Source organism: Haplochromis burtoni, unplaced genomic scaffold, assembly GCF_018398535.1.
Source record: "Haplochromis burtoni strain Fernald_Lab_line unplaced genomic scaffold, NCSU_Asbu1 Contig_211, whole genome shotgun sequence".
Taxonomy (NCBI): Eukaryota; Metazoa; Chordata; class Actinopteri; order Cichliformes; family Cichlidae; genus Haplochromis; species Haplochromis burtoni.
Window position 1 is genome coordinate 448376 of NW_024582572.1, and position 18421 is coordinate 466796.

Genomic DNA, 18421 nt, shown 5'->3' on the forward strand with positions numbered 1-18421 from the left:
ATAGGTCTGTAACATCCTGTGGATCTCCAACATGTGAGATGCCTCCTGAGCCACATTAACAGATGTTAACAGATGTTCACAAAGGGGAAGTTGGAGGGGAGGCGGTGGCACACTCTTCCAGGTTTACCAGCCCACAGATCCAGGTGTGCATCCCTCTTTGTCACCTGTTCTTCAGTGATCAGGTTTAGCCACGAGGACGCCTCATACGACGCCACGCCGGCAGCTTTGATGAAGCGGTGCCATCCAGGGCTGAGAGCAGGTTGGGATCTCGAGCACCTGAGCCAGAGTGATGGATGGTCTTTATCTTTTCTTTCTAGCAGGGAGATACAGAGTCCAGAAAGAACTGTTTGTACCTCCTCTAGAAATAAAACTAAGAAGATGATCTTGGATGTGAAATTTTAAATCAGCTCCAGCTTTTGGACCTGCTTACAGAACTTTTTGATCTCATCTCGTATACCAAACACGCCGTCCTATTTTAGTCGTCCGTTTAAGCTTCGATTTCCTGCTCTGCCTCTGCAGGTCCGTGCACGCTGCTCTGAATACATGTGGAGGCTCAGGCATGTTTACTCATCACTCACAGTTTCTGCATCATGTTTGTGGGGATGGTAAACAATCTTCTCCTGTAATAAATCATTTCAAACTGAGGTGACTGCTCTTTGTTGTACACATTACTGTGTATAATTCATTCACTCTGACCCACTTTAAATCAGCACTAAGGCTTAAACTGAATGATCTGAATGTTTTACTATAAAAAAGCATTCATTTGTATTCTGTCATCTTCTGTTGGAACCTTTAAATCCTCACAAAGCCACAGAGATTAGACTGTTTGAATCAAAGTCTGTAACCTTTGATGAAACCGCTGTTGCTTTGTCACACCGAGCCACCAAAGTTCAACCAGCTCCAATAATTATGTCATTAAAAAGGCGTGAAATTGGAGAATTCGTTTTTCACTTTAGAGCAAAACTGGATTTAATGGCCATGAGAACCTGCGGGACGAGTGTGACGTGGCCTCAGAAATCAGATTAACCCTTTCTTGTCCCGGTCACAAGTCGAAAGGATGGAACAAAACAATAAAACAATACCGCGAGCACACCTCCCCCTCTCCCAAAACTGCATCATCCCCCACTGTGACAACCTGTTGCCACGAGTTACCATGCCATCCTGTCAATCACCACGGTGGGAAACAATGCTGCGATTGGTGGGGGTCACCATGACAACACAAAGACCCGCTGATGACTCAATGGAGACCGAGACGGAGCGAGGTTTGCTCTCCTGCCGGCTGCTATGGAGCCCCTCGCCGCCTTTATGTGTCGGAGTTTAGCTCGGGGGGGATTATGAGCTCCTGTTAACAGCTGCTGATGTGACTGAGTGGACAGAAAGGTTTACAGACAGAGAAGAAGAAGAGACGGCTGACAGAGAGGGGAAGGGGAAACGTACTTCCATGGTGTCATCAATAATAGGTGTCTGGGTTTGATTCAAGGCAAATCAAACTGAAAGAACATCAGATTTTTATTTTGGTGAAAACAGAGTGAAATGGGAGGAGGAGGAGGAGGAGGAGGAGGTGAAGATGGAGGCAAATGTCTCTCATGGATAATAACAGTTGAAGGAAAATAAATAGCTCTTAGAGGCTGCGCTTAGAAAGTTTGTTTACATTTATTAAAAATAATAATTTACCAAAACATGGTGAACGCTGCCTCTCATTAAGGAATCCATCTTTACGTGGATGTAGAGCCTCACCTCCCAACATTACGTGTGGTAGCAGGAAGGAGTTCCTCCTCCGCTGTGCTGTGATCTGTGCTATGAAGGAAAAGTATCGCTGCCTCTGGACAGGATCAGACTTGGTAGCCCAAGCGAGGGAGTTTCTGCACGAGTGCCGTGACGGTGGAGCGTCACAGAGATGCTGGGTTTATGAATCTGCAGAACTCATTCGTTGTACTGGACTGACAAAGGCTGTGATTATCAGTCAGGCCACGATCCGGTCCTCATCTGTGATCATGAGCTCTGATGCAAGAATGAGGATCTTCTTCTGTAGTCCAGCAGAGCTCATAAATGTAAGGAGCTCGCACACTTCCAGAAGCCTCCCCAGCACAGGTGGAGACCCCACAGTCAGGGGCGCCACCAGGGGCTCCTCGGGTGGGGCACATTTGCCAGCCGGCCATTTTCTCATTTTTTCCATATTTTTAAGTAACATATATCTGACAACAGCATAATAAAACTGGAAATTTTGTTTTTGGTGCCCCACCCCAATATTTTTATTGGCCACTGCTTAAAAAGCTCCCGAGGAGCTCCCGCCCACATTAGACCCAGAGCCAGCTTTGGAGATCGTATATCTCAGCTGTGTAGTCTGGTGCTAACGCAACCTGAACCTTCAGATAAGCAGAAGAAAACGCTTCCATCTATTCTCTTCCACTTATCTAATTCAGGGTCGCGGGGGGTGGAGCCTATCCCAGCTGCTGAGAGGCGGGATTCACCCTCGACAGGTCGCCGATCTGTCACAGACAATGAGCCTCAGAGAACTAATTTTCCCCCCACATGCAGCACAAAGAAACTGGGAATAAAGTTCAGTTCTGCTCGCGTACTGCACACATTCTTCACCAGAATAGAAAAAAGAAAATCATCTAATTAATCCACTTCATGCACTGGGTAAATACGGCTCCTGACTCTGTTTGTGCTTGCTGTGAAAAAGAACTCTGCAGGAGTCATAAAAATGAGCAGCACGCACATTAGACCGACAGCACATAGATGGAGAAACAATCATTTCCTCCTGATTAGCTCTTGTTAGGAACAAGCGTAACCCTTGATTACTTAATAGCTTCCTCTAAAGTGAAAGTTGAATTAATGAAGCCTTATTGAGGCTCCCCTGTGGCGTAACACCACACTGAGAAATACTGAAGCTGGCCAATGATTCCTGCAGAGGGTTGAAGATTTCTGCTCAAATCAAAATATCCACAAACCCTGACGAATCCAAGCAGCCTGATGATCAGCTGCAAATATTCATGCTATGGATGCTATAGATTATTGTTTTACACAACAGCAAGCCCTTACCTTCAAACCTGCCCCTGACTTTGTGCTTCGTTAATCTCTGTTCACATCAGCTGTTTTCTGTTTTCCTTCCATGATTTAATCTCAGGTCAAACTTTATTGTTCGAGCTGGTTTCAAACTTCTTCTTTCTACCTGTGAAGGGTCCGCTGTGTTCAGACACACCGAGCTGACTAATCAGGATAATAACTTGGACTTAAAATCACAGAAGTCATCCTTCTGCTTATTTGTGAACAGATTTTGCTGGAGTCACAAAGCTTAACAAAATGACAAGTGCCCGACGACACGAGCGACCCGAGCCACAAGTGCTGTAAAAATAGTAATGACTCAACTCAAATTTATTCACAAAGCACATTTAAAAAGAGCTCCCTTTGACCAAAGTGCTGCACAAAAAACAGAATGGATAAAATATATAGGAGGATAGAAATGAAATAAATAAAATACAAGTTAGTAGGTGCTAAACATGCACAGCAGCGGCTGAAAAGGACACAATAAGCAAATCAGACAGACGTAAATAACGATGGATAAAAAAAAATGTAACAGTTTTAAAATACAAAGATGTGTCCGTAAAGCTGTTTCCGCAGAGGGGGCGGAGTCAGAAGGATCCAATAAGCTGACCCGAGGGTCTGGAGGCTGAGCAGGAGTTTAACAGGAGAGCTGTGAAGGGTTTAGTGGACAAACAGGAGGATCTCGAAATCAGTCCTGGCAGTTAGTGGAGAGAAGCCAAAGCAGGTGCCTGCGAGGAGCCTAACAGCAACATTTTAATAGCGAGGACTGGTCTGAGGCCAGTGTGGAATGAGCTGCAGTAGTCCAAGTGGGAGGAAATGAGGGCATGATTGATAATTTCGTGTTCTCTCAAAGAAAGAAAAGGCTTAATTTTGGATACGGGGCACAGAAAAAGCTGCTTTCATCCACTGAAGAGAACAATTTCAGTTTCATCCTCATTCAGCTGAAGGACGTTGTGTGCTTTCCAGCTCTTAATGCTCTGTGATGATGCCATCCAGCCTGGACTTGTTGGGACTGAAGAGGATGAAATGTTTCAGTATCATCAGCATAGTAGTGAAAGGACGACTCGGTATTCATGAGTCAGGTAGTCACAGGTAACAGGTGTTAAAGCTGCTGCATGTATAAATGTGTGTGCATGTAGTGATATAGTCTGTTTACAAGGGGAACCAATCAGAAGTAACTTGGCTTAAAGGGGCGTGGCTTCAGCCTGTTGACTTCCACCAGATCATTGGCTATGCTTTGTTTTCATAGAGTTCTCGTCTACTGTCATGGCAGCAGCTGCGGTTGCAGAATTCACGAGTCTTGCTTTAAATGTAACATCGTCTGGTTTCTGATATTTGTCTTTAACACACAGCTTAAACAAACCCAAACATAATGGGCCACACGGGCACAGCACTGGTCTGAAATAAGGTTGGATGAGAGAAAGACGTCTCATCCACAAACTCAATTACAACACAAACTAATCAGAGTTCAGGAAATCCAATTTACTGTGAAGTGACTCAGTGTCTGTGCTGAACAGAAGCAGCGGCGTGAGGCAGAGCCAGAGGAGGAAACACTTCAGAGGAGAGCCGGAGAGAACAAAGACACCACTCACTGGCAGGAAGTGTTTCGTGAACACGCATCGAGCGTCCCGCGTGACCTTCTCCGATGATCAATAAGATTCGAAGGCGCCGGATTTATCTGTTTATCTGGAGAAGTTTTGACAACTACACAGCTGACAAACAACTGATGAGGCGGAGAGGAAGGACGGTGAGCGAAGAGAGAGGGAGCTCGTTTTGAATAATGAATGACTTGTTTGCTGTCTAAAAGAGGTCTGGACCACTGGAGTCCACACACACACACACACACACACACACTGCTGCTGCTTTTGGCTCTGAACAGTAATGCAAAGCTACAATCTGTGTGAAAACAACTGTGCAAATCATAACAGCAACCTCTCACACACACACACACACACACACACTAGCTTGTAGGTTTGCTCTGACACCAGTCGTCACTGATGTGATTCATAATTATACAAACATGTGTATATTTGGGCTCACCTGTCATCTGAGGAGACAAAAAGATGGAGGCCCCTGGAGTGTGTGTGTGTGTGTGTGTGTGTGTGTGTGTGGTCCAGATGTTACTCGTTTTGTGGGACTTTAATCTGTTCACAGAGTTAAATTATCAGGACGTGTCAAATAGCAAAGTCTCCACAATGTAAATGATTCACTTTTAAGGTGAATCCAGGTTTGAAGGTCGGGTCCAGGTTAACCTGGTTAAAGTTAGACTGCAAATAAATGCACGTCATGTCCTCTGAAGTCATGGATACATAACTCTGTGTGTGTGTGTGTGTGTGCGTGCGTGTGTGTGTGCGTGCGTGTGTGTGTGCGTGTGCGTGCGTGTGCGCGCGCGCGCGTGCGTGTGCGTGTGTAGATTTTATTAGTCTTGTCCCAATTAGCCTCGCAGACACACACACGCACGCACATTTCCAAGCATGAAATCTCTGTCAGCTGTGCCTCGCATTAACTCGAAATCCTGTGAAATTGTTTCCTCTCATTTTTAAGTTAATTATTTTCTTCTTAATGAAAATCAAAACTAAACAAAAAATGTAAAAATAAAAGGAAGCACCGTCCTCGTTTAGGTTTCTTCTTCCCCTCGCACTGTTTCCTCGCTGTCAGAGATAATTGGCTACTCTTGGTTTCACATCACTTCACAGTTTAAACAAAGAAGGATTTCAGTGCAAATTGCAGAAACGTCCGAGCTTCGGTTTTTTTATACATTTAGCACGACTCAGCATATGCAGAGTTCTTGTCATGGAAAGTAGATTAAAACTTCGTACATGAAGGTCACTGAAGAGGCTCTGTTACACAGTCTGCATCTTTACTATAAAGTCTGTGTTTAAATATCATCTGTGAAATAGTGATACATGGAAACTCCCATCTTTGAAGGCGCTCCGTTTTCAGTGCATATGTTAGTGACTGGTGTCTTTGCAGAGCAGCTTCATCGTCCATCTGGACACTAATCTGGAAACTAATTCATAAATGAAGACCATGTAGTAGCATTTGAGCTTAGAGGAATGAGGATCATGTTTATGTCATAGATAAAGTGGGCAGACTTTAAAACTACACGAGTCGCCCCCTGCTGGTCATTAAAAAGAATGCGGGCCTAGGTAAGTATGTTTCCCCCTTTAAAGCTGAATAGGAAAAAGGTTTTGAAAAGAAGCAGAGCTCATTTAAATCATCATGATTCTTCCACAGTGGTAAGCTTCTGAGGCCTGAGGGTGACGAACCCCTGCAAAGCTCAAAGCTGCCACTAGCTGCCAATCCTGCTAACACTTCCATTAAATGACTCGCTGTATGTATTTAGCTTGAGACAGATTCTTCATTTGCATTCATTTAATTGTGTTAATATTAATAAAATAAAAACTCAAATAAACAAAGTGGACTACACAGACGCCCTCTAAACAAAGCGCCAAAGCCAGTGCGGTCTCTATTTTATGAAACACTTCTATAACATCTGCCAGACGGTGCTTCAGGATGCTTTATGAGTCTGCAGTGGCCAGCGCTGTGCTGCGCTGTGCTGCGCTAGCAGGCTGAAGGTAGCAGATAACAACAGACTGAACAAACAGATCCATACATCCAGCAACACTGAGGGTGAGAAGCTTGACTCTGATGAGTTACAGAGAGCATTAATCCTTCAGACCTTCTCCAGTCACACGAGCATGTTCAGTGAAAGACTCACTCCTCCTGTGACACCTGACCGATTTTATCTTTGTTTAATTTATTTTGACTAATCCCTGCTCTAGGATTAATTAAATATTCAGATTTCTTTTTCCTGATGATTTCAGGTCTTGCCACGGGACGGGCAAGAAGCGATCTCTAAAGTCCCGTCCACATGTGAATCAATTCACGGGTAATTGATGCACTCGCTGGCCTCAGACTTGAGAAAAGTCTAACTCGGGATCAACCACTTTGCATCACCAGCAGCTATTCTGCAATTTTTCTGGTTGACACATGTTTTATTAGCTTCTGGTGTAAACATCCCTTAGCAACACGTGATGCTGATGAACAACCTTGAGGAGCAGGAGCGAGGCAGGATTGGGTGTGGAGCTGCTGAGATCTCTGGTTCTCTGCTGGGAAGTTGTAGATTGTTCCATCCAGGCCATTTGTTTGACTGATCTCCAAGTTGGTTTCAATATTAAATTTAAAAATGAAGGTACGGGTGGACTGACCTGACAACGATGTTGTATTGAAGAGGGAACCAAGTGCGGAAAAAGACCCAGATTTACCACTTGATGTACTTTCAAACCTGAAATTCAGAACTTCAGTTTCCTCCACAGGGTATTTAGGCATAATGTTTTTGACAGGTAGCCGAGTTATACCACTGTGTGGTGTCGAGAACATGTGACCCCTCCAGATATTTCCAAAGAAAGAAACACTGGTGCAGTTCTGCCAAATGGCTTTGGGAGCAATAACTGCCAGAAATTCACCGACAATTCACAGACACAGTCTAAATATTCTGCCTGACATTGTTTTCTTCCCAGAAAAAAATGACTCCACGTTCAGCCAGTCAACGTTCAGCTCTCAGACCTGTCTACATGCAGGATGACTCTCAGAAAGCACAAAGGCGGGACTGTAAACGAGTTAAGGGTGACACACTCAGGCATCGAGAGGGAACTCGGAGTAGAGCAGCTGCTGCTCAAACAGGAGATGAGGTTATGATGGACGATCACAGAATAGCTTCTCTCTTTTCTGAGAAACTTCATTCTGTGATTTCTGTACCTGTCATAAATGTTTTTAAAAAGGCTCAGCAGGAGAGAAACTGTTGAAGTGGTGTGTTGATGATGAGATACGAAGCTCCTTGTTGACAGCTTTTTATTCAAAGGCAGATGCTTTCTAACTTCGTGACAGTTTCATGTTCTAAGGTCAAGTTAAAACTTTTACACCTTCTTCTCTGATCTGTGATTGATTAAACAGATGGTATAGTCTTGGATTTATTATGAGACTGTCCCTGAATTTATCCACTCTGGTCTTTTTTTTCACGATAGGATATGGAGGTACACATCTCTGGTGCATGCCCTTAGATACTGCATATTGCATATGTCCTCAGGTTTGAGAAGACCTTAAAAACTTCGGGATGAAGTGGAAGACTTGAATTATGAAGACGTACATTGTCCCATTTGCAAACAGAGCGAACATATTTGCAAAAGAAACCAAATCCTAAACAGACGAGATTCTGCAGCTGTATGCACGGACGATGATGATGATGGGACTTATCTTAGCAAAGACAAAAAAAAGTCCCCAGACCAAGCAGAACCAAGCAGAACCAAGCAGAAGCACATCAGAACCAAGCAGAAGCACATCAGAACCAAGCAGAACCACCACAGAACCAAGCAGAAGCACATCAGAACCAAGCAGAACCACCACAGAACCAAGCAGAACCACATCAGAACCAAGCAGAACCAAGCAGAAGCACAGTCATTCTCATGAGAGGGAGTCTTTGAAAGCTCTGTACCTCTTCCCGTCATGCCAAGTCGTGTTCTATGTTGAATTCATCAAAATCTCATAAACCCAGAAGCTTTGTTGCTTGTTTCGGTTGATTAATAGCGGTAGTTAAGTGTGTCAAATTAGTTCTTGGAAAAACTACAATTAGTCCAGAATAACTAGCGGCTGACGGAGATCCAAATGAATAAATGTTGATTTGCTCCATTTTCTTGCAAGTTTTCATTGAGAAAAAGTAAATGAGAGAAGAAAAGGAAATTTGTGCAGAGCTTCGAGCCCCACTGTTTGCAATCAGCACTGAAAAACACTAATTTAGCAGTAAGGGTCCTGCTGGAGGGTCTGACAAGAAAGAAAATATTAATAGAGTGGCTGCGTGGTGACAGAAATCAATGAATAATCATTAAGTTAGATGCAAAATGGTTCATGAATTAGACAGGAGGGAACGTGAGACAGAAGCAAAAGAGAAACCCGACAATCAGTCTGCAGCAGAGCGCCGGTCACTGCAACAATGGCACGGCGACATTTCCATGCTGTTCTTTTATCAGCACACACGGCTGCAGCTTTTCAGCCGTCAGCCGAACACATCACCAACAACAATAATAGGAGTGAGTCCACACTTTGAGCTGACGACGCGTGATTGCAGGTGCGTCCCCCTCTCCTGCAGCGGCACCGCAGACCACGCCCACAATCACTTTCTCATGACCAATGTGTGATTAAGCTTTTCCACATATTCCTGTTCATGTTTGTTTCCTCTTTGGCTGCTTTACGTTTATGAAACTGTCGGAGGTTTCTTCCTGTTAAAAGAGAGTTTTTCCTTCCCACTGTCGCCAAAGTGCTCGCTCGCTGGGGGTCATGTGATTGTTGGGTTTTCTCTGTATTATTTTAAGGTCCTTAGCAGATAAAGCGCCTCGAGGTGACTGTTCTTGTGATTTGCTGGTATGGAAAACAAATTGAACTGAAATGTTGTTGATCAGCTGTCGCACTCTGAAATCACGTCAATAAGCTCCGCCTCCATTCCTGGTTGTCAGTGGCATCAATCCTGTCTTATGTGTTTTTATGATGCAGCATCAAGCAAATGTTTTGCCAAAGTACAAATATTATAATTTTATTTTAGAGGCTCTGCTTGTGCCACACATTCGATCAGTTTGTCTCACTGCATAAACTACATTCGTTTACCGTTTCATTTGGGTTTTGGAAAGTTTGTACCCTCTGTCATCCCGACTGTGACTCAGAGATCAATTTCAGTGTCACATTAAAGGATGTCTTAATTCATAAAATATATCTGGAGGGGGGGGATGCTGCAGGATGCACAGCCATGCCCTTTTCAGAAGTAGTTCACATCAATTACGTTTTATTTATCTGGTGCTCTTTCGCAGCCACCTCAAGACACTTTGCAAGGTAAAGACCATAAAATATCTGAGCGAGCGCCCCAGTGATCCTTTATGAACAAGCACGAGGTTACCTCTCGTTTTAACAGGAAGAACTCCCACAGTATCAAGCAAGAGGCAGCCACCGGTTGGAGGTTGAGGGAAAATAGAAAAGAAAAAATGAGAGCATAAAGAGTCAAGCAGTAGCATATAATGCACGGGGAGCACAGTGAGTGGAGAATAAGTGCTCGGTGCATCATGGGACTCCCATTCTTTACACTCAAGGAACCACAAATAAGCTGCAAAGTGGGATAATATGATGCTATAGTGCATGCAAAATATTAGGCACACTGCTAGAATATGAAACATCTGAGCTGAGAGATGCTGAGTGACGAGCATCTTAAGGTCGAAATGTAGAAATTATTTCATCAGAGGTTCAGAGTCAAACTGGAGCAGACAGAGTCCTTTACCATCTGCACACACACACATACGTATATATATAAAACCAGCAAATGAGCTGCTTGCACTTTCTGTGTAAACTACCAGTCAGTGCGCACACACACACACACACACACACACACACACACACACACACACACTAACACAAATCGTCTTTGTAATCATCACACACTACACAACAGGAGGCCTGGGACCCCCGAGTATGTGTGTGTGTGTGTTTTAGAGTGTGAGCATGAGAGTGTGTGTGTGTGTGTGTGTGTGTGTGTGTGTGTGTGTGTGTGTGAGTCTGTGTATGTGTGTGTGTCGAGTGTGTGCTGGTTACTTACTCGCGGGTCGTTGGTGCCCTTCCCTGTGCTGCTGTTATGTGTCTGTGTGCTGTGTGTAGGTCTGTGTGTCACTGTCGTCGTGTCCGCTCACGTCGTGATGGACGAGCCCTAGAACCGGCGTTCCATATCGTATATATATTCAGAAATCAGCACGCTCTTTCAGCAGTCGTAGGTCGTACTACTGAGTTCTTTTGACGGCTGGCTAATCGTATGCTAGATCTACTCAGCCTCTCGGAACAATAACACACAAGAGATTCTAAGCAACTCTGCCCTCGTATCAGCTGGATAAAAGAGAGTTTAGCTGCTTAACAAACAAATGACTTGGCACACATACACCATACATGGCTAATGAGTACGTTGTGTGTGTGTGTGTGTGTGTGTGTGTGTGTGTGTGTGTGTGTGTGTGTGTGTGTGTGTGTGTGTGTGTTTTAAACAAACTGACAGAGGAACATCTAAATCGGTCTCAGCTCTCAGGCTTCGAACACTAACTCTAACACTTGAGGAAGAAATCCCATCATGTCAGCGACAGGAAGCATTCATGACATCACTTCTCATGTCAGCTTACACACAGTGGCCAACTGTGATGTCACAGTGCGAGCTGAAAGGCCGCACTGGTCTCAGGTCCAAGCTCGTCAGAGAGTCCAAAGAGCCTTCAGCGACTTGGATTCGGTTTCTGAGTTGCTCATCGAGTCGCTCACAGCTCTGCTTTTAACCGTTACTCGGCCTTTCAGCTGACTTCATGTAATAGATGAAGAAACATTCCTCAGAGATTTCACTGTCGTGTTTAAGACACCAGCCTGAGATGATCTTTATGACGTGGTGTGTTATCCTCTTGAAAGCAGCCATCAGACGCTGATGTACATGGTCAGCAGCAACACTCAGGTCGGCCGTGGTGTCTAAATGCTGCTCAGTTGGTTCTAAGGGACCCAAAGTGTGTCCAGGAAATGTCGTCTGCACCAGCGATCGCTGCTTTCATCTTCCTGACATCTATTCTGACCGTCGCAGCAGAAACCGATCAATGTTAACAACTATCAGTAACACCTGCTGCTTCCTCTGTGGTCGCTGTGACATGAAGGCGCCGTGTCCTAATCCTCGGCTCCGCAGCCCGACCTAACAAAAGGCTTTGATGTTAACATTTACAATGATTACTATGATAGTTTGACAGGCAACAGTTTGCACAAAATAAAAGCTTCAGACACGCAGAGAAAATGAAAATCAACCCAGTGAAAGGAGAATGATGCAAAACCAGAAAGAGAAAAAGAGAAAAGCGAGAGAAGATGTAATTTTTCCACAGCTCTGTGGCGTGGGAGTTTCTCTGCTTCCTTTCTTCACACATTTTGCCTGAACACACACTCATTCGCACATCATCATTATTAAAACCTTCTATGAATGTGATAACAAATAAAAAGTGCATGAGAGAGCAATCCCAGTAATCTGTGAGGCGGAGAAAACGAGCTTCCTGTTTCCGCTCCGGATTCTCGGGCTGGGATTTCTGACTGGTTCCACTCAGGTGTGCAACCTGGGTGGAACTACGCTAACATTACAATCAAAAGACTGGTGCAGCACAAAGAAACAGACTCTTTCAGCTCCCAGGTTTTACATATCAGGTCCTGTGCTTCCACAGGAGTTCAGGGTAATTAGCAGCCAGGCACTGCTAATCAAATGCACTCATTAAATGATCAGCAGCAGTTGGAGCACCTCCATGCTTAACGAAAAGTTATAAAGTCATTAAAAACAATCTGAAGTCCATCATTCTAAAATATTCAATTATTCACAACTGAAAAACATCCAACTGTCTTCCTGGAAGTGGACGTCCCGGCAAATTCCCCCCAATGCTCACAGAAACTAGGAAACTGCCCCAGAGCTCCATCTCAGACTCTACCGGCCTCACTCAGCATGTTAAATGTTCGAGTTCACGGCAGCACAGTTAGAAACAGAGTATTGGCTTGTTTGGCAGGGATGCAGAGAGCTTGATAAACTGCTTCTTATAGAGCGCTTTGTAATTCTACTTGAGCACTCAAAGCGCTTCATACAGCAGGCCTCATTCACCCAGCATTCGCACATGTTCATACTGCAGTGAACGCACCGCAGAGCAACTGGGGGTTGGTATCTTGCCCTAAATGGTAAACTGGCACAGAGACTGGAGCAGCCAAGGATCAAACCACCAACAGACGACCTTCTCTCCTGAGCTTCAGCTGCTCTCTCTAAGAACATCTCAGCGTGGTGTAGCTCTGCATAGCTGCATCTGAACAAACCACCTCTGGAACAATGTGCACAAATATAGCCAATCACTCAGAACACACGTCTACTAAGCATCAGCAGGGAGGTGGCGATGATTTGCACCTTGCAGGCATGAAATCAACCGTGAACTCCTCAAACGTGAGGCCACAACGTGGCTGAAGTTGGATCATACAACAGGACAGCGACTCCAAGAAGCAGCCAATCGCCAACAGGATGGCTGAAAAAGAATCAAAGTCCATAAACACACAGAGCCGCGTGAAACGGCGCTGCAGAGCATCTACGACCATGTGGAGGCTGATTACTTCAAGTTATTGCTGCTGATGCTGGCTCTGCAAACTGCTGAATCATGACATAGTTAGTACTTAGTTTTTCCTCACACCGCTTCATCGTGTTGGCTTCATGTTTGTTAATTAAATAATGACACAATCTAATATTTCATGTTTTTCATTTCTCTGAGGTTGCATTTAGCTAATTTCACTGAATCCCTACATGAAGGCAGTGGAGCTCAGCTGCGTTCAACACGACAAGTTTCAACAAATAAAAATGTAAAGTAAACAGAATTTGTTTCATTCGCCTCTCTGCTCGGCTGAGTTCATTTGCAGCTTGGTTCAGACGGTCAGTGTGCGGTTAGACTCTCTAAAGGCCGGCGTTACATAATGTTTACAGTGGAGGCATTTAGCAGAGGCTCTTTGCCACAGAGTGTTACTGTAAGTGTGCAGCCATGTGCTGAGTGCCAGGCTGACTGCGCTCCCAGTGCGATCAGCGTGAGGGTCACTGAACTCATCACCAGCAAGACTTCATATTTAACAATAAGCTTTTCTTTCACTCTCACTGAAGCTTTAGTTTGAGCACAAATGACATCAACACATCCTCAGACTAAAGGTCAGGTCAGCGCTCTCACTTTAAGCTGTTTAACGTCGGTTTGATGTAAAAATGAAGCAACGCTGAATCACACCATAGATCCAAAAGCTGCAGTTCCTCTAATGACCACCGGAAGCAGTCAACCCTCCCATGTTAAAATGTCCAGTTCCTCCACCACGTCTGAGCTGCTGGTGCTGTTGTTGGTCCATCAAAGGTAAATTCTAGTTTTATAATAGTCTGCTGCTCAGCAGTAATCCAAATATGGTCTGGCTCTAAAAACTGTGGGTGTGTCCATCTTTTAAATACAGTCTGTGTGCTAACATAAGTGCTGTTATGTAATTTAAGTCCAGGCTGCATTGAGGTGTTTTAAGCTTATAGAAATCCTGACTAAATGTGACTTCACAAACCGATGAGCGATCGTGCCACTGGTGTTATCGGTGTGTTGCCTTTCTGCTGGAGTGAATGGACACTGAAGATAAGCAGGGATATCACCGGCAGAGCCATCCTGAACTATTTCTGTTTGCAAGGCCAAACGTCGTGTGTCTGTTCTCAGAGATGATACGAAGATGGAACAGAGGATACTCTCACAATACAGAGATCGGCACAGGAGATGGATTCAGTCCGAGAGGAAAAGGATTAATTTGCTACTCATCCGCTGTGTCGGTTTTCAATCTCTGCCCCGAGGAGAAAAAACATCCACTTCAAATCTAATTCTTTTTTTTTAATACAAAGTTTTCTGCAGTGAAGAGAGAACGGAGACAGAGTAGCCTTGGCATCTTGTTTTCTTCAGTCCCGCCTGTTTATTTCCATTATCTGGATTTTATTTAGTTTAATATATGTGCAAATCAAAGAAAATCTGAGATATTCATCTTCTTACTGGAGCTGACAGGAGCTGGAGGTCATTTGCCACGCTGTCTTTCATCTTCCTCCACATCGCCGTAAACAGGAGGTGAGGGCAGAGGGTTCGTGGAGCCGAGGGGAGCTGGTAACGCTCCACGATGGCCTGACTGGAATATGAAGTCCTAAGTAAGAGCGTTAATGTCCCTGAGGGAACCAACACGCGGAATAATTTATGACTTTATACGTTATTTCGCACTCGGGTTCTGTCTCTGGCTTTTCAGAGGACGAGGACTCCTTCCCTTTTCATCTCACATCACTTTCTCCTCCAGTTTCTGTTCGGCTCCCAGTCACGGTCTCACTCTCTTGTCTCTGATTGGTTGGGAAAGATGCACGTCCACTTCAAAGACTACAAAGACATTGCTATTCTGCAGGAGAGGAGGACGAGTGGACAGAGTTGGATGGAGGAGACGGAAATAGATGTTGAGAGGGGAGAAGGGAGGATGGGAAGGTGGAGGTGCGGTGCTGGTGCTTCAGATGAGACTCAACACGTCTCAGTCGAGCTGCAGTGTGTGCAAAAACTCGTGCCTGCTGCAGAAAGGCTGAACGTTGATGGAGCTCCGGGTCGACATCATTCACACGAGTTGAGAGAAATCAACAAGGACGAGTTCTCTAACTCTCTAAGTTTGCACTCAGGGAGCCGTTTAGGCTTCAAAGTGAGAGCTGAGAACAGAGAAATGATGCAGAATCCTCATCTATCACACGACTCCAGTAAAGCACTTCTCTCTCTGGCTTATTTGTGCTTCCTTGAGTTGATAAAAGTCCACGCTTGTCTTTGTGGACGCCATGTGCTTGTATGTCATTAACTTGCGTCTCTGCGGTTGTTTGTTTTGGCTCCTCTTTTCTTTCTTCCTGCAGTCCCCGGGTCTGACTGTTGACACTTCCTGTCTGATCGTTTAAATGATCGATTCATTACTTACCAATAAAATCTTTTATATAAAAAAACTTGAAACAAACACTTCTGACAGTTTTCAGGCACACAAAGATTGTGTGTCACACCTGTGTTACATGAGGAAGGTGAATTTCATCAGATCATTTCCGAGCAGCTCTGTTGGACAGATCGTGTTTCAGCACAAAAACAATTCAGGCATCAACATGAGAGCTCTAATATTCAGGTTTCAGGCCCTTTAAGCCTCTTTGTTACATAAGAAGCTGTTTAAGGTCTTTCTGATGATTTCAGTGACCAACACTGAGTTTGTCACAGTCCTTCGATTCTCCTCTGACCCTGCTCTCGACTTTATCTCCAAAGAATCAGGTGCAGTGTGTGTGTGTGTGTGTGTGTGTGTGTGTGTGTGTGTGTGTGTGTGTGTGTGTGTGTGTGTATTCATATCTTTGTGGGGACCAAAATCCAGGTCCTCACAAGTTTGAAGGCATTTTTGAGAGTCAAAATGTGGTTTTAGTGTCAGGGTTACAGTTAGGTTATGGTTAGGTTTAGGGTCAGGGTTAGGGGGAGGGGCTAGGGAAAGCATTATGTCTATTTGATGTCCCCACAAGATATGAATACCCGACGTATGTGTGTGTGTGTGTGTGTGTGTGTTTAATGGTTGACCAGTAGGACCTGTGTGTGTCTGAATACGCCTACTTACTTGTTTACATAATCCAATATGAATAAACATGAGATGATTTATGAATAAACATGTCCGAGGCAGCAGTGTGAACACACACACACACACACACACACTGCTGGGAAATCTCAGTGCTTCATGAATATTCAGGCGGCGGTTCTGTCGTTCGTTCTCACACTCATTCGTTCTGTTTTCCTCTCAGACTGACGGCTCTCTCAGGCTGGATTGACACTCGTCCCACTAAGCCTCTCCTCTCTCCTCCTTCACTTCTTTCTTCACTCTCCTCTGTTCCTCTACCTTTACCCACCCACCCCCTCACACACACACACACACACACACACACACACACACACACACACCGGGCAGCCATCACTTCCTCACTTGCCACACTTTCCTCTCCATCTTTTCTTCCTTTTCATGTCTTCTTTGGTCGCCTCTCAATGAGGTCATCCACTCCTTGACCTCTCTCTCCTCCTTCCTCGTCTCCTTTCCTTGCTCCTCAGGTTTTAATGCACCAACTAAAGCATTTCCACAGTGGCTTTGTTGTTTTTGTTCATCAGACGTAGTGAATATTCAGTGTTTTATGTTTTAAGCTGTTCACTTTGTCCTGCAGTCTTCGAAGCTTTACGACTAAAATCTGGATATTTTGTAACAGTTTAGAGGTTTCGTTATGATGCTTCATCATGTCTTCTTGAACATTACGGCCCAGCTCCAGTCCAGCTTCAGCACGTCCAGCTTCGTCGCGTGGAGGCTCTGCTGTTCCAGATTAATTCGTTTTAAGTGGAGGTGAGTTATAAAGGCCTCCAGCTCAGAGTCAGGAGTATTAACAGTGGTCTGTGGGTCCAAGATGGAGGAAAGTCAATGTTTCATGAGTGTGACTTTATTTTGAAGGCGTTATGCTTTTAAAAACAATATTATTACCAATATGAACAAACAAGAAAGAAGAAAAGATCACAAACACATGGAGCAGGTCAGACATGCTGTTATAATTTGGTTTTCCAGTCAGTGGACTTGATCTTAATACAGAAATCTGACAGCAGGTTAAAATGCTGCAGACTGTTTATGTTGGAGAAAGCCGAGGGAGTCCCGGAGCTTCCTGCTGTATTTTTGAAGTTTGACTCCACAGAGTTCGGCGTGTTACGGAGCAGGTGAGTTAGCAGCCGGATCGGAAATGGCCTTTAGTCGCTAATGATCTGGTGGCCGGGTGTAACTGATGAGGCGACTGACAGCTACGACACAGGATCCGACTGCTGTGAGATAAAGACGTGATGGTTTTTATGAATATAATGTATTTCTATTGTAACACGTGTACTTTAAGGTGAAAGATGAGAACAATATTTAAATTGATCCATTCGGCTCATTTCCAGCTCCGTGTTTTAGTGCTTGGACTCTGCTAGAGCTGCTTTGCATGATTCAAAGGTCAGAATAATCCTATCTCATTCTGTCTGAAACAAGCTCCTCCCATTTAATCAGAATCAGATACTTTATTAATCCCTGAGGAAAGTATGTGTGTTGCAGTTGCTCCAAGACAGTAACAGTAACACACTGAACTAAAAATACAAAATGTTACAGAACTGACAAATTTAAGAAATAGCACCAATTCTAAATATCAAGAATTTGAGAAGATCAAGATTTAAGCCAGCTTTCTTCTACCTGTGGCTGGTGGTCATCATGACCATATAAGGATAACTGCTCATGATGACATCATACAGAAGAGTAGGGAAAAAACTGTCTGAAACTGAGTGTTTGGAACAGTCTGATTATTTTAAGTCTTTAATATGAACAGCTACAGAAACAGGAGATGCATGAGAGACAAGGAAAATGAAAAGTCTCATTAAAAAATAAAAAGCTTTGCAAACTTTAGAATGACAGATTACTATTTAGATATGTTTTATGATAGGCTAGTTAAGCAACACAGAGTTCAGACTCTTCGTACCTCAGTGTTTGGCATGAGAGAAAAAACCTGTAAGTGCAGTTTTCACGTATTTATCATTAAAAACAGACGCGTTTTACACCCTCCCATCAAAGCTTCTGCTCAGACAGCAGACACTCACTTCAAACTAAAGCCCCAGAGAGACCGAGCAGCAACACCTCCATTTACCACACAGTCAGAATCTAATGAGCTCCACAGCAAACATTCAAAGGCGCACACACACACACACACACACACACACAC